General features: G+C 42.0%; 1 protein-coding gene across 2 annotated transcripts in view; it reads right to left on the bottom strand.

The window, feature by feature from the left end:
- LRRTM4 (leucine rich repeat transmembrane neuronal 4) overlaps positions 1-15,585 on the bottom strand; it is a 1,979,041-nt gene that overhangs the window by 1,884,055 nt on the left and 79,401 nt on the right. The gene's annotated exons all lie outside the window — the stretch shown is intronic.

Below are 15,585 nucleotides of genomic sequence, written 5' to 3' on the forward strand. Positions count from 1 at the left end.
GCAAGCAACAATATTCAATATAGATATAATGCACTCAGCAGATATAACATGCTTAAGACACTCATAAAAAAGAGATTTATCAGCCTGATACAACTGCAAACCAGTAAAGAAGCACAAAGCATGATGGGATGACCATGTAACTGTCTTGCAAACCTTTCTTACTGACACATCCAGGGACCCATCCACAGAAGCTGCTATCACTCCAGTACACCTGCCCTCAGTACACCACCGAGAACAATCACCCACTCCATCTCTGAGACTGTAGTTTAACTCAATGAAAACAGTGACTTTATCAGTTTATCAGTCATACGCCCTGCGGCTGGCTCACAGGTAGGGCTTTCGGTTTCATGGTATATATTTTTTTACCATTCCCATCTGCGTTTATTCATATTTTTTTTTTGGGGGGGGGGCATCTTATTAGTATTTATTTTAGTGGTTTGCAAATAAGTTGAGTCAAAATGGGTACATTTCCACATTTATTAAAAAATGATAAACATACACTTATACTTTGATGCCTGTCCTCTTTTAGCAAACTCAGCAGCCAAATATAGCAAAACGCTACACCTGTAGGTAAATAATACAAATATATTTTAACATATGCCTGTATTTAAAGATATCTGAAACTGTTTTTTTAACTCTGCATGATATCTGTTAACTTGGAATTCACAACAGACAGCATGTAAGGTCAATCATTAGAAGCACAATTTTCAGTATTCTTCCACTTTTAATAATAAATACATACATGAAACACATTGTTTTATGTCTGTATTTATCTGTAAAATAAGTAAAAATGGAAAACTGGGAGCCTTATTCATAGGTAGCAAAGAGGGTACCAGACCCCTCACACTTCTTGACGAGTGAGTGAGTGTGGCCTACATAATATAGTGGGGCCCTCTGAAAATCAAAGGAACAAGGAGGCAATTCTCCACGTCATTTGACAAAAGCAAGTTCTCAGAACATTAACTCCACATTGATGAATCAAGGGGATTTTTATTTTTAAGTTGATAATATTTGAAGGTCAATCCACTGGTATGTTTTTGGTGCTTCTTTGGTAAGATGTTATTGTTCTAAAGTGTTTACAGCAGGAAACACATAATTTCAGGCTCTTTGAAATAGTAAACCAGCTAGAAAAAACTGTGTTTGGCTAATGCTCATGAATTACAGAAGAGCTAAAGGCTTAAAAAGGTGTGACATATTATGGAATAAATTCTGAAAAATAATGATTTCGATAAAAATGTGTAATCAATAAAAAAACTAAGTAAAATATAACACTGTAAATATCATCCATATTGTGAATTTGCATCAGTCTTCTGTAGAGGTGAGCGAGTCAACAAATTAACAGGGAGAGCTTAGCCAGAGTGGAGCCAAAGGTCTGGCTCGGATCTTAGAGCCTGTGTATGAGCTGAGTTCTGAAAATGTTTGCTATGAAAATCACACAACAAACAATTCTAAAAAGTGTATTCCTTTAACATGTGGAAGCTTTGACATTAACAGGGCACATTATAGCACTGCACTACTTATTAAAAGTGATAGTTTTGTAAAATGAGTGGTCTGAACTCACATATTTGCACGATAATGAAAAAAAGAGAATTGGTAAGATAATATGTTTGCCTAACTGTACACAAAGTTAGCAGGGAAGATGCAGTTTAGCCAGGTTTTTTTTTTGTTTTTCTTTGTACAAATCAGCTGGTAAATGGGTATCTATTTGTTCTTACTTATGTTGACTTTGCTTTTACCTCTTACTACATTTATTAAATATAGGCTATGTGCTGTACATGAGCACCAATTACCTTACACAAGGTCACATTTGTTTTTGAGGCATGGGGAGATTAAGTGATTTGCTCAGAATCACAAGATAATGAGCCAAAGCCCTGACTTGAGCCTGGTTCCCCAGTTCCTCAATCAGCGGATCCATAATGCCTTATCCCGGGTAGAGGTAGGGAGGCAGGCTGAAGTCACATAAAAGCTTGGCTTGTTATGGGCTCGAACCAGAGCTCGGCTCCTGGCTTGAGCCTGGCCCAATCTTACAGTGACTCACCCACCTCTTCAGTCTTGCTTGGTGTGGGAAGAGGTGTTTTAGGACCTTTCCTCTGAACTCCCACAGAACATTGAAATGAATATAATTCACACCTATCACAGGTCTCTGCTGTAGGTGGAGCAGAGAAATGTAAATCATTCTTCAGAAGAAATCCTTATGGGAAAACTGCAGACATGAACAAAACTGTGTGCATGGTGCTCTTGGTTGGTCTAATTGGAATATGACTGACTCTGCCTCTGCTCTAAGTGTGCTTTTTACAAACGTGCTTATCAGCTAAATGTCCCCTCTCATTTTCTGCTACCATATGCTACCCACGCTGTGTACATCGGTACTTTAGACAATAGTCTGTTAAATAATCCAGCAATATTAGTCAATATTGATTTAGAAGAAGGGTGTCTCAAAAAGAAAGAAGCAGAGGAACATGAGAAATAGCTCACATAGTGCATTAATATAGTTTAACCCAGCGGTGCATCATAAATTCAGGAGGGCTGGATCTTTGATTGATTTTCAGATAGCCCCTAATATTATAACTGAGCTAGGTATGGAGTCTTTGTGGATAATTCAAGAGAAAAGGAGTAAATGTACACGCTAAAATACATACTTTTGTATAGGTGTAGATTTACTATGTTTTGGTATTCACATACATTCCCAGTAGGACACCTGGACAATGGTCCATGAAGGAATTTTTAGGAGTCCCACTTCAAATGTCTTGTGACATCTCCCTAGACTCCTATTTCCACTGTACGTCTTGCTAAACAACACAGAGGAATGCACATGCAGAACAGAGCCTACTGTGTAGATGAGCAGTTTTTTTTTCTTTTTTTCCTTTGCATGTAAAACATTTTTCCTCATTGAGAAAGTCTCAACTGTACCCCGCCAGAGCAATGCGATCCCCTTTCCATCCAGGAAAGAAAGTTAATTCAGAATGTGGCTGGATAACATTTCTAACCATTTTCTTGGTGACAAAGTATCGGATCTGATTTTGTGAATTCACATGAAGAGATAAGTTTATGGGAATTCTCCAAATTACAAGGCTAAGAACAAATATTAACTGAAAATCTGATATGATTTAAAGCGGGACCACTATTTATTTAGTATCACTCACTCACTCACTCATTCATTCCCTCACTCACTCACTCACATTTGCATCCCTAAAGTGGTCCCTATTTAGTCCACTTTCTTATCTCTCTTATCAGCAAGGAGGATGACGTCCTTGTGTTTTGCTAACCAATAAACCTCCTTTTGATCGCCTTTTTGAAGCAACGTCCCCAAACAACCTCAGCTAAACGTAAATGGCCTCACCGACAAGCTTGTGAAACTTAGAGTTAGTATGCACGTCTCCAATTGAAATATGGCAGAGAATGAGCTCAATTACAGCCGTCTGCAGTAGATACAAGGCCATGCATTACATTAAAATGCTGCGTCAAATACATTTGGCATCCAGGCCTTGTTTTTCATAATTTTATGGGAAAAATAACAGATCTGGAGGACATTAATAGAGGCTGAATGCAATCGCTTATGAAATGTGATCAGCAATAGAAGAGCATAAGTGGCGTTCACGAGGGAGGGATGTTCCAGGGAAAGCCAGAATCTATAAAAATTGGCATTGGATGGTAGGATGGCATGGGCTGCTTGCTTAGCATTCTGATATGATCAATTGCAGCCAGAGAGCAAAATAAAGTTCATTGACATTGCAAGGTTGCAATGGGACATAATACAAACAAGGACAATGGGATCCACTACACCCCAGTTGTGGGGTGGGGCATATAGCTCCCCTCTACAAGATAGGATTCACCGTCCATAAATATTCTCCCTCATTATAATTGACCCTGAATTGTATAGAAGGACTCTTATCCATGCCCTCTTCTCTGTTGCACTCTAACTAGGTTCATGCTCTGCAAATATTCATCACACTGCTGGGGCCAATGGCACAACATTAATGACAAATATGTTACGGATGAAGAGTCTGGAAGGTTCTAAAATTAGAATATCTGGGAACTTGGCATGATTTGAAAAAAAAAGCAGCTGATGGTGCAGGTTTATGCCAGATCTAATTTGTTTATATTTTTGTAGTTTATTTATTATTTATTTTTGGTTATTGGTATAGGGCTTAAAGACTCTGGGCACAACATAGAACAGCCCTTTTGAAAAGGCAGGGAGTAACAGTGAACAGACAAATTTGGATCAAAGGACAGAAAATTAAGGTAATCAGCATGGGCTGCTCCTCCACAAGAGCGGAAGAGAGTCTCCCTGCCTTCTGCGAGTGCAGCAGGCAAACACACACAAAGAAAATGTCATTATAACACCATTGAATCCTGCTATTGCAGGATTAATGCTGCCCCTTTCAGTGTGTATGTCGGGTTGGCTGGCCAGCTACCTACGGCCAGCCTGACATGGGCACTGTAGACCCAGCAATCCCCCAGCAGCGAAACAGTTGGGAGATTGCTGGCCCAGGCTCGCAGCCTTAAAATGAGCACTGAGTTACCCTGCTCCCATCAATCCTGGAGCTACTCTCATGCTGAAAACAGAGTGAGAGCATCTCCAGGATTGGTTGGATTTGTGTTTGACTGAGCAGGAAGGAAGGGGCATATTATCAAGAAACGGTGTTAAAATTAGCGCCGCTGTAGCGGCAGGAAACTGCCGCTAAAGCGGCGATAATGGGCTTGATAATAGGCCCTGGTGAATTCCCATAGAGGCCCATGTTCTGGTTTGAACATGGGCTTCTATTGGAATTCTCAAGGGCATATTATCAAGCCGATTATCGCCGCTTTAGCAGCAGTTTCCTGCCGCCAAAGCGTCGATAATTTTAACGCCAATCTTGATCATATGCCCCGAAGTCCTTCCATTTCTGCTCGTGGACGCGGGGGAGAAGTGGGGCCATGCGGTGGAGAAGAGCCACATTTATTGTGAGTTTGGCATCATTGCTCCCCACCATATTTATGAACCACTAGCCACCACTGGTAATCAGAAAGGAAATTATACATGTGTGTCACAGGTTTGAGGAGACCATATACGATACATGGATGCAAACTTTTTAGTAAGTCTAGCTTGTGGTCCATTTTGAATCCTCAGAGATGGTACTGGCTGTTGGATATGAGCTTGTAGAACATTTTTCCTACGTGGTGCATTTCCCCAAATCATTCTTGAATGGGGGAAGTTTTTCTGAATCTGGAATGGTCCATATTAGGCAGAGCTTGGCTTTTTAATGTTCAGTTTTTGCCTAAAGGCTGATGCGTTTGTGGAAAGTATTAAGGATTTTTCTCAAGTGAATCGCCGTATGGGTGATGCATGCATTCTTATATGCTGAGTCACGGTCTATGCGAAGCAAAGTTAGAGATGAAAGTACTCGGGTGTTATCCAGGGAAACAGTGAAGGTTCATAGGATCACTGGTCATACACTGGGCTCGCTGAAATCAACAGTACACATTAGTTGTTTGCTGCAAGTCTGTCCAGAGTTACATGTAGAGCGTATTAAGTTAGATTAAAGCACTGGAAACCGATGACATCATTGATAGCTAAACTTTGGTTACTTGTAAACTGCTTTGTTCTAGAATCATCAGCTACTGTTTACTGATACGCGTGGCCAAGGTCTCACCAGACATGTAGCAGTTGCCCAGCCTGAGGCATTTCATTTGCTGTTGGACAGCAAATTATCTCCCAAAAAACTCAGGGGTATATTTACAAGCCTCTTGCGCCACTTTCGCGTCACTTTTCCCATGTTAAAAATTACGGAAAACGGGCTTGTAAATCTTCCTCCCCATATCTTGCTGAAAAGGGGTTGTATAGGAGCATGGTGAAAGACCTTTACGGTGGGTTGTTAAAAACATTGAACTGCTTTCTAGCAGGAAAGATGGGGGCAAACTCAGTGAAAGAAATTAAATGGACTGGATAGAATATCTAGGGTGAAAGCAAGGAGAGGTGAATAAAATCAATCATGTGTCTCCTGTGGGCTTGATTCCCAAACCTTCCCTAGAAATAATGAGAAATGCCCTCATTTGAAGGGTTTCTCCTACATGTGGAGAAAAGTTTCTCTTTAATAGGAAATCGGAAATAAATCTTGGAGAACTCCTTTGAATCTAGAAGAGTAACAGATTCCTTCAAGTACTCATTCGTTTAAATATATCCCTGATATAAATGTATTAATTGTGAATTTTGCAAACACAAAAAGATGATGGACGGAGTGCTGAAAATGTTCAACCACTCATCCCCAGTCAAGTAATCTGGGTTTAATCTATCAATATTTTGCTCACTATGCCACCCTCCGTTTGGACCCAGCCATATGCAAATTAGCCTTGACCCTGCTCCTCGAGGGAATAGTCCAGCCGGAACTGCCAGGGACGGTCCTCCCTGGACCGGAAACAAGCATCCTGGGACTGCCCAAATTGTGAATTTCCTCATTTGTAATTGAAACACCAAAGAGCATTTGGACTAATCAGCCCCTTTTTTTGTTTCTCCGTGAAGAAAATATGTTTCACTTTTGAAGTCCCTGCAAAAACACCCCAGTCAATGGTCAGGGTGTTCCCTCTCCATTCCTACTCTGAAAACACATGTGTGCCTGTCCATTACATAGGTAAATGCCACAAGCAAGTGGAAATCTACCCACATGCAAGTCTGTAGGTGTTTATCAACTGTTACCAGTTGACACATTAAGATTTCTTGAAATACCACCTTTAAAATCAGACACGCTCCCATACAAATTCCAAACTGCAAAAGGAATTTATATGGGCGAAATTCTTACTTGATTAAGGAACATCCCACCATTACTGATTCTGTACATAGGAATGGAATGTTGCACTTGCAAATACACGAAGATGCAGAAATATGTTGCTTTCCTGTGCCTATATTGATTTTTTATTGTATCATCTACGTTTGAAGCTACATTGAGGCGCTAGGGAGCTGAGGCCTCTGGGCATCAACTCAAGGCAGTTCTGGTTTGCGTCTAAAGGGTTTCAAATATGGGCTGCTGCAAGAGGAGTTGGAGCATCATAATGTCAAAATGTCATTTTGCCAGCGGGGTCCAAAAGAAGCCGTACAGCAAAGCTGCTTCATGCAGCTAAAGGCTGCCGATTGAACGGCCATACAGACATACCAATCAATGCTGGAAATCAATAGGCTATACAAACCTCTGTAAACTCACTTGGTCCAGATGAAAGATCCTAGAAAATATTCCTTTTCTAATGTTCGGCTAATATTTTGGTATAGTGAGAGTCTTCTGTTGGCATTGTCTCTTAACTAACCTACTATTATTTCTGTCTGTTGGGATATTAATTGCCAATACGCTGTGCTGACTGATGGAGAGAACAGTCTCAAACAGTGACTTCTCAAACAGCAGACATTACAGAGATAACTCAATCCATCACCTTTCTCTTTATTATCTTTTTCTTGACCAACTGTGGAAGGGCCACTAATGAGCAGGTCAGAAAACTCCCAAGACACCTATCAACAACCTATAGATGTAGTTGCATCATTCATTTGTGCACCCACTTTTGATGCCCAAGTTCTAGCTCGAGGACATGATTAGGAAGTTCATCTACTTGAGACAACACCGCTCAGAAATACATAGCAGTGGTTGCCGCTCAGCTGCCCATATCATGAATCACTTCACTCATGTAGAAAGGAGCGTGCACCGTTTTCTCTCTAGGTCGCGTGCACTGATTCAGTAACATTGTGGGACAAGCCACGCGCTGTTTGCTGCTTCATGTTTACAAGCAGTGAAGTGCTGATCTAATTGGCAAGCTTTCAGTAGTCTGTTAGTGCATGCTCAATAGGCAGCATGAAGTCTTCAGAAACTAGTGCATGGCTTCGTTCTGCATCTCAGAAGAGTGCCATGATAAGCCTCCATGTTTCCTAATTCCAATGTCCAGAGCTCATGGACCAAAGCAGTCCCTCTCCCAGTTAATTCATGCACTGTGGCCAGCGAGATCCCTACACAACCAGAGGACCTCCTCCTTTTTGCGCCACCTAGATGCTCCTTTTCACAAAAAATGTAGCACGCCCTCCATATATGTGGAAGTAGTAAATAGCCAGAGGAAACATGGCTGAAGCATGATCTTTTTGTGACTAATAGGAAAGTAAAGGAACGTATATACACCTCAATGGTGCTATTGGCTAAGTATTTGCATCCTGTCCATAAATGTGCTGGGCTATTTAATTTATGGTTTTTAACAGATGGAAAGGATGGCATATGTTGCCTCAAACTGCTATTCTGGGATATCTCGTTCACGTTGAGCGGCTGGTATGTGCGAATGTTTATGCCACACACATCAACATATAGTCTTGCTGTTGTGTACTGCTCCACATTCATACTAGCATTCTGGGAAAACCTAAGCACACAACACCTATGAAAGACCTTATTATCATTCCAGATCTATTTCCAGCAAACATAATACTTTAGGGGCTTTTGCTCAGGGGGTTCTGGCACAGATGTGCCAAAAACACCTTACTAATATATGCAAAAGAAAGAAACACTGCACTTGGACTTACAAAATCAAATCATTTTATTATCAAAACATGAAATTAAAAATAAATCTTTCCAATGTAACACACATAGTATTTTTAGTTTTAGAAAAACAAATTGCTACAATATAACAAACAATGATACGTATCATCACAATCCTTTGCCATTTAGCCATGTAAACAGTTATTTTTATTTTGCTGAATTCCCAGATAACCTATGTAAAACAATTTTCAGTCTAGGGACAGAAAAAATAAGTCTGTACCCTATAACCTGATACCCAAAGCCATGTGCAGCCAAAAAACATAGCAAAAAATGTATGCCTGATAGATTTCCTCAAAGGGATACCTGTCACATGTAAATAGTTTACTACTAAATTACTATACACAATGACTGCAAAAAATAGACAGTGGTAAATCCGACACAAGCACTGAGGAGTGAGAGGTTTAAGACTCAGAGGGCCAGAGTACCCAGTCGAACCCTCCCCCCAGCTGCACCGTCAAAGCCATAGTTAGGCTGGTAGCCAGATTAGAAACATACTCATGTCTGGTTGTCTTTATTTTGGCATTCGCATGGCAGTGCATCTAAAAATGGGCCGCAGCGGAAGCGGTCTCCCGACCACCCTAGGGCGGTCGGACCACCATGGTCCTCCCGCAGTAGCCGGGGAACCGCAGTTTCCTGTCAGTTTTGTGGCGGTCAGGAGGCATCAATGTGCTTGGCAGAACTGAGGTGGTCCCACCAAGCATATTAGGAGTTTCTTCTCTGCCATAGATTTCATGGTGGTTCCTGGTGGTTCCTTCTTCATAAAAATCCTGGTGGAGAGGAAACAACGAGGGTCCTACAGGGCCCCCTTGTGCCTCTGCGCTCTGGGGTGCATGCAGGGGGCGCAGCATGTGCCCCCCTGTGTGGATGCAACCCAGTTCCTGCGGCATGGACTTTTCAGTCCATGCCATGCAGGAACTGTTTTTGGCATTCTTGTTGTGGTGCCCATTGTTGGAGGCACCGTTGTGAGAATGCCAAAAAAAAAAACACAAACAGGAGGAAACTCCTAATCTTGCGGGCGTCCCGACCACAGCTTTGGTGGTGCGGCCGCAGGGCAGAACCGGTGCTGCACTGCCAAAGTTGTAATCAGGACCTCTGTCTTGGAAGATAGTGAATGACTAAAAACGTGTGAATATGTGGGCATTATCAAACTTTTTGTAACCGATTCCCACTCTGCAAAAGGATTAACTCTTCTATCAAGGTGGGAATGGAAACAGCACACACACCAACTCAAACATTTTGGGGTTTAGGTGGAGGGGTTATTCCACAGAAAAACATGTTTATAATTCAGACAAAAAACATAAGAAGGGCAGTATACCCTGGATATCACTCCATGTTGCAGAAATACTTGAGTCACATGACATTCCTAGGAGCATTGCCAATTGCATAGACTTCCAGTCACGTTTGTGTATTCCTAAAAGTTTGTGTGTAGGATTATGCATAAATGTACGAAGATGTGATAAAAAAGGTACACACTATTGTGATTCTGTGGTTTAAAATATTAATATGTATCTGACGTTTATCTAATCCATGCCACAGAAAAATTGTAGGTAAATGTAGGCTTTTGACAAATAACTCTCACAAATTACACCTAGCATATATATATTAAACAAAAAGTCTGTGAACATTCGCAGGCCTTTGTGTTTCATTTATGCAGGAATAATAATTAGGTGTTCTTACATAGGTGCTAAGAAATATTTCATCATAAGGTAGTGCTACCATCTGTATGCAAAATCAGAAACATTGTCAACTAGGTCTGGAGCATTCGAATTTGTAGTAACACATCATGACTTAGTCAAACGATGCCTGTGATGGTATGAGAGAATGAATCATTTCTGTTCATCAGTTTGAAAAGCCCATCAATCCACAGTATGAAAGATTCTTTACAAATAGAGAAAGTTCAAAATTGTTGCCAATCTATGTAGAAATAGCAGGCCTCCTAACAAATTCACGCCAAGTTTAATGTATGATGCACCTACAAATCACAGAAAACAATAGATACCGCCAGGGATCTGCAGGGCTTAAGCATGGCAAAGAATACAGTTTATGAATCTACTATTAGGAAAAGACGTAGCAAGTAGTGTATCTGTGGAAGAGTACCAGTAAAAAAAACCTTGTATCCTAAAAAAAAAAAAATACGCAAGGCTTATGTTGGTAAACCAGCATCTGAATAAACAAGACTTCTGAAGCAATGTCATCTGGACAGATGAGATCAAAGTGGAGATGTTTGATTGTCAAGCACAATGCATTATTTGGAGAAAGACCCATCTGTATATCATACCAACAGGCATGGAGGTGAAGGGGTGATGATGCAACCTTGCTTTGCAGCCTAGGTTATTGGAAGCCTCAGCAATATTTAGTCCACAATGAATGCTTCCCTAGAACAGTATCTTTCTAGAAGAAAATGTGAAACCAACCGATAAAGCTTAATCGATAGTGACCATACAACATGACTGCAAAAGAAAAGAATCAGGATTTGGGAATGTGGAAGTCAAAGTCCAGACTGCAGTCCCTTTGAAGTGATATGGTAGGATCTAAACAGAGAAGCACATAAATGAATACCCTCAACCATTACCAAGCTTAGAAAGTTTTGTAAAAAAAAATCACACATGTGAGAAAGAGTGGGCCAGAATTCCTCCACGCAATGTGAGTGACTAATATACTATCAAAGAAAATATGCATTTCTCATGCTCATTGCTAAAAATTGGGTCCACAATTTGCTGAATCACAGGTGCACTGTCTCTTTCACGCAATGCTGCTGAAAGTTGTATGATTTTTCAATTTCATAAGAAATGACATGGCAGAATTGTATTTGTTATTTTTTTCAATGCAGGTTAGATTTATATATTATTACAACTTGGTGAGGACTATATGAAATTCACCATTATATTATGTATAACCATAGAATTTTAAGAGGTGTACATTGTTTTTCACTTCACTGTATGCTTTTTTACGTCAAGCATTCGAGACCTCTTGTATATACTTTAGTATATACTTATATGTGTATGTACTTTGTGGGCTGTGGATATCAGCCCTAGGTCTTATCTGCTTCCGCTTAGGGACTTTTTTGTTCAACTGCCTCTGTTTAACTGTCTTGATAGAAAACGACCAGTTGAGGTAATTAAAATACCAGAATTGCTTTCTGCTTGTTCAACTGCCTTTATTTAACTGTCTTGATAGAAAACGACCAGTAGAGGTCACTAAAATACCAAAATTGCTTTTTGCTGAAGGGACTTTCTTTTTTTAATTTTCCTGGCAACTGCCTCTATTTAACTTTCTTGATAGAAAACGTCCAGCAGAGATCAATAAAATACCAATCACTATAGCATTCTCTAGATTCTAGTCCATAGAAATTGTCTTCCATAAGCACCCGTAGACAAGAACAAAAAATATATTTTTTTTACTTTCAGTGATATGACCACCGAAGGCCATGATTTTATATTAAAAGCAAAGCTTTGGACTATACCTTTTCCAGCTGAAAGGCAATATTTCTCTCCATGTGTTCCCATACCTGACTTGTCACACAGTTTGGTGCTTACTTTTCCTCCATGTTAAAGAACAGTAGATTTTTTAGCACCCAGGCTAATGTGCTGCATAGCTAAATACATATAAGGTCCCAAAGGCGAGACCGATTGCATTGCAAATGCTTGTTTTACTCTTTACCAGGTCCCCCATGTCTCTGGATCCACAACTGTGCAACATTTTGTTACTTTGTTGTGATCTTTGCATCGCCACTGAGGTAAGATGTTCCTTACTGAGACTGCCAAAGTAGGAACAGTAGCATTTTGCCTTCCCACATCCAGGAATAAGACTTAATATTGCCTTTTTGCTGCTTGCAGAGTAATTTGTCTTCTTTCTACTGCTGCCCAGCATGACCTTATTACCATTCCTGAGGCTATATCCTTTGACTTCCTGAAAGATGGCACCCCAGCTGATGGACTTGGTTCCCATACAGCACACGTTGAGTGCTCTCCTACTGCATGAGGGCACATTTCCTACAGTGCAGGGACACTGATCAAGTGAAGCTGCTGTTCATTTCACACTCTGGCGCTTTTTGTAAATTAACAATTATACTGTGGGACTCTCACCCTGCCGCAGAAATACCCTTTTCCCTGTCCCTGCGGGAGAGATGGGAGTCATCAGAAGCTGACACATCCTTCCCCTTTCGTTATTAATAAATGACAGGAGAAAAGTAAACTTGAAGATGCTCCCCGGTTGTTTTGAAAGATTTCAAAAACTTGTTCTCCATCTCTGCCAGAGTGAGCCTTAAGCAGCCAGCATTTCCATGGCAACAGTCTTTTTAAAGATGGCGAATTTAGATTTCCTGAATGGTGCATGATTGACAGCTATGGAAACTGACGTCTTTCCCTTAATGTCAGCTAAGCAAGCAAGAGAATCATTATATCGTTTTAGTGAGGAGAGAGTGGGACTCACTTACAAAATGGAGCACAGATCAGAGAAATTGACTGCATTCTAATAAAAGTAACAGTAGGCGAAAAAGGCTTCCAGCATCATATTGAAAACAACCTTCGAAGAGCTGAGAACTGGAGCCTGGACTGGAGACAAATTACCAGGTGAACCCAAGCCAGGCAAATGACATTCCTAAACTTGATTTTCCTTTTATAAAAGATTGCAAGTGTATACTTTAGTTCAATTAGATTTGTTGAAGTGAATTAACAATGCAACTCCCAGAATGCAATAGATTGTTAAATGAAAGATGGAAATGGAGCACATATTCCAATTACTTTTAGTCAGCTTGTATCAAAATACGACTCATTGGCCTAGTGTTAGAAAGCAGTGAGTAACTAATTTATGAAAGTAGACTCTCCACATATTGATATCATTTACCGAAGAAATGTGTGCGAATTAGGTTTCAGAGCTGCCACTAAATATCAAAGACTGATTGCACAGGGGGGATATTCTCAAGAACGTGCGATAATCATCGCCAAAATCGGTTAATGCAATCTTACATACCGCCGTCTATTGTGGGAAAATAACTCTGTGTTAATGTCCTATTCACAACACGGCGGTAACATGCAATAGTTTTCCGATAACGCGTCAAATGTCCGCAATAAACCATCTATGAAGCACAATGGAGGTAGCCGGATCAAGTACAGAGGACAACCAGAAACCCACAAGCCCCACAGAGGACCAGCCTGGGACCTCGGGGTCAGGGAAGGGCAAGGAAAAGAAAACGATGAAGACGCGGTTCAGTCCACTGGAAAACAGGATCCTGATAACAGAGGTGATAGAACACAATCAACTACTATTCGTCACCTCCACTGTGTCATTGGCAACAAAAATGGAATATGGCAGTCCCTCGTGGACAAGGTGAATGCAGTGGGAGTGCTGAAGAGGACAATGGAAGAGGTCAAGAGGCACTGGAATCATGTGAAGTGCAAAACCAAGCAGAAACTCGGCAACAACCAGAAGGTAGCAATGCAGACTGGAGGTGGGAGTCCAGAGCCACAGGAGGAGCTTGATGAAATGAAATACCAGTATTTGTTAAGCACACAGCTACCTCTGAAGTGGTGTCCCGGCGCTGGGGCCCTTCGGAAAGATTAAGCGAGCTATTGCCCAGAGTCACATGGTGCTGGGCTAACCTGCCGTCGGCACCGGGGATCGAACCGTGAACCCCGTAATCTGGAGTCAGGCACCATGGCCGCTGCGCCACACCTCTTCCACAATGAAATGGAGGAAATGGTGTCCACAGTCATCAGTGTGGAGACGGTGGCAGGAGTTGGGGGGCTGGACACTGCTCAAAATGACCTGACACAACAGCAACAGGGTGAGTAATGACCAGGGACTGGGCGTACGGGGGCGGATGGGCACAATGGCACACATGCACAATTAAGTATAGCACAGTGCACACCCACAATGACTCTGGAGCATGTCCCTGCCCCCCTGGCACACTGCAGCACACCTAGAAACTGCAAGTAGGCCGCCGTCAACTATGTGCCTAGAGGGGGCCCATCCCACACACCACCGATCTCACAACCAACCCATGCACATGTGCGAAACCCAGCAAAGCGGCGTGTCTGTGAGCAACACTGACAATGCAAGTGACACTGCATGACGAATAGCATTGCTGCAGTCAATATATCATGAAATGTTGCACGCCACGACACTGAGGTGGCTGAGTGTGGACCACATCCGTAAAGGAGCAGGTCACACTCTGACACATCCACGTGCACAAACAACCCCTGACGTCAACAACACATCTACGGACAAACCATGCCCCCAGACTGCCAACTCCCACAAATAGCCCAAGTCTGCAACATCTCAGCACTGTATAAGCACAGAAGTCAAAGGCACACCACATGAAAGGGATAAGGGGCTGCAAAATCAGAGCTGCAGGGGCGACTCTCCCAAAATGCAGCACCCACACATAACATTCAGAGCACATCAACATTGACAACGATGCGGTTCAAACCGCAACACGTTCTCAAAAGAACAGGGGGCACTACTAGTGCTGCTTGTGCGTACAAACTGACCAATCACATTTGGCATAGCAGGGAAATGTGAGTTGATAATGTACAAGTACAAACACACATCTGTGATGTTGTCGAAATGTCCACTGTCCCGCATCATGCAGTTTGTATGTAAACATGTACAATGCGTCAACATACATGTGAACACAATGTTTAACTGCATCTCTTCACATTGCAGAGGGAGAATCAACACCACCTGCAGAGCTGACCCAACAACTCTTCACTGATGACGAAGAGGACCTCTCTATCTTCGTCACCGATGCCCTCCAACAGCTCATGGACAGCCTCGGCACCCCACCTCCAGGAGCAGGGCAGCCCAGCTGCATCGAGGAGACCACACCCCCTGCACAGACCACACAGCAGGACACACCCACCACAACGGCTGTCTCCCAGGACCCCTACAAACAACACATGGCCTTCCAACGCCATGTGTTTGGGTGCCAGGAGAAGATGGCTGAACAGGTGCGGGTGGGGTTCGACCTCATGGCAGCCAAACTGGATGCCATACGTGGGTGTCTAAGTCACATCAGGGACCACTCACAGTCCCTAACAGACACTCA

This window comes from Lissotriton helveticus, chromosome 11 (genome assembly GCF_964261635.1).
Source record: "Lissotriton helveticus chromosome 11, aLisHel1.1, whole genome shotgun sequence".
Classification (NCBI taxonomy): Eukaryota; Metazoa; Chordata; class Amphibia; order Caudata; family Salamandridae; genus Lissotriton; species Lissotriton helveticus.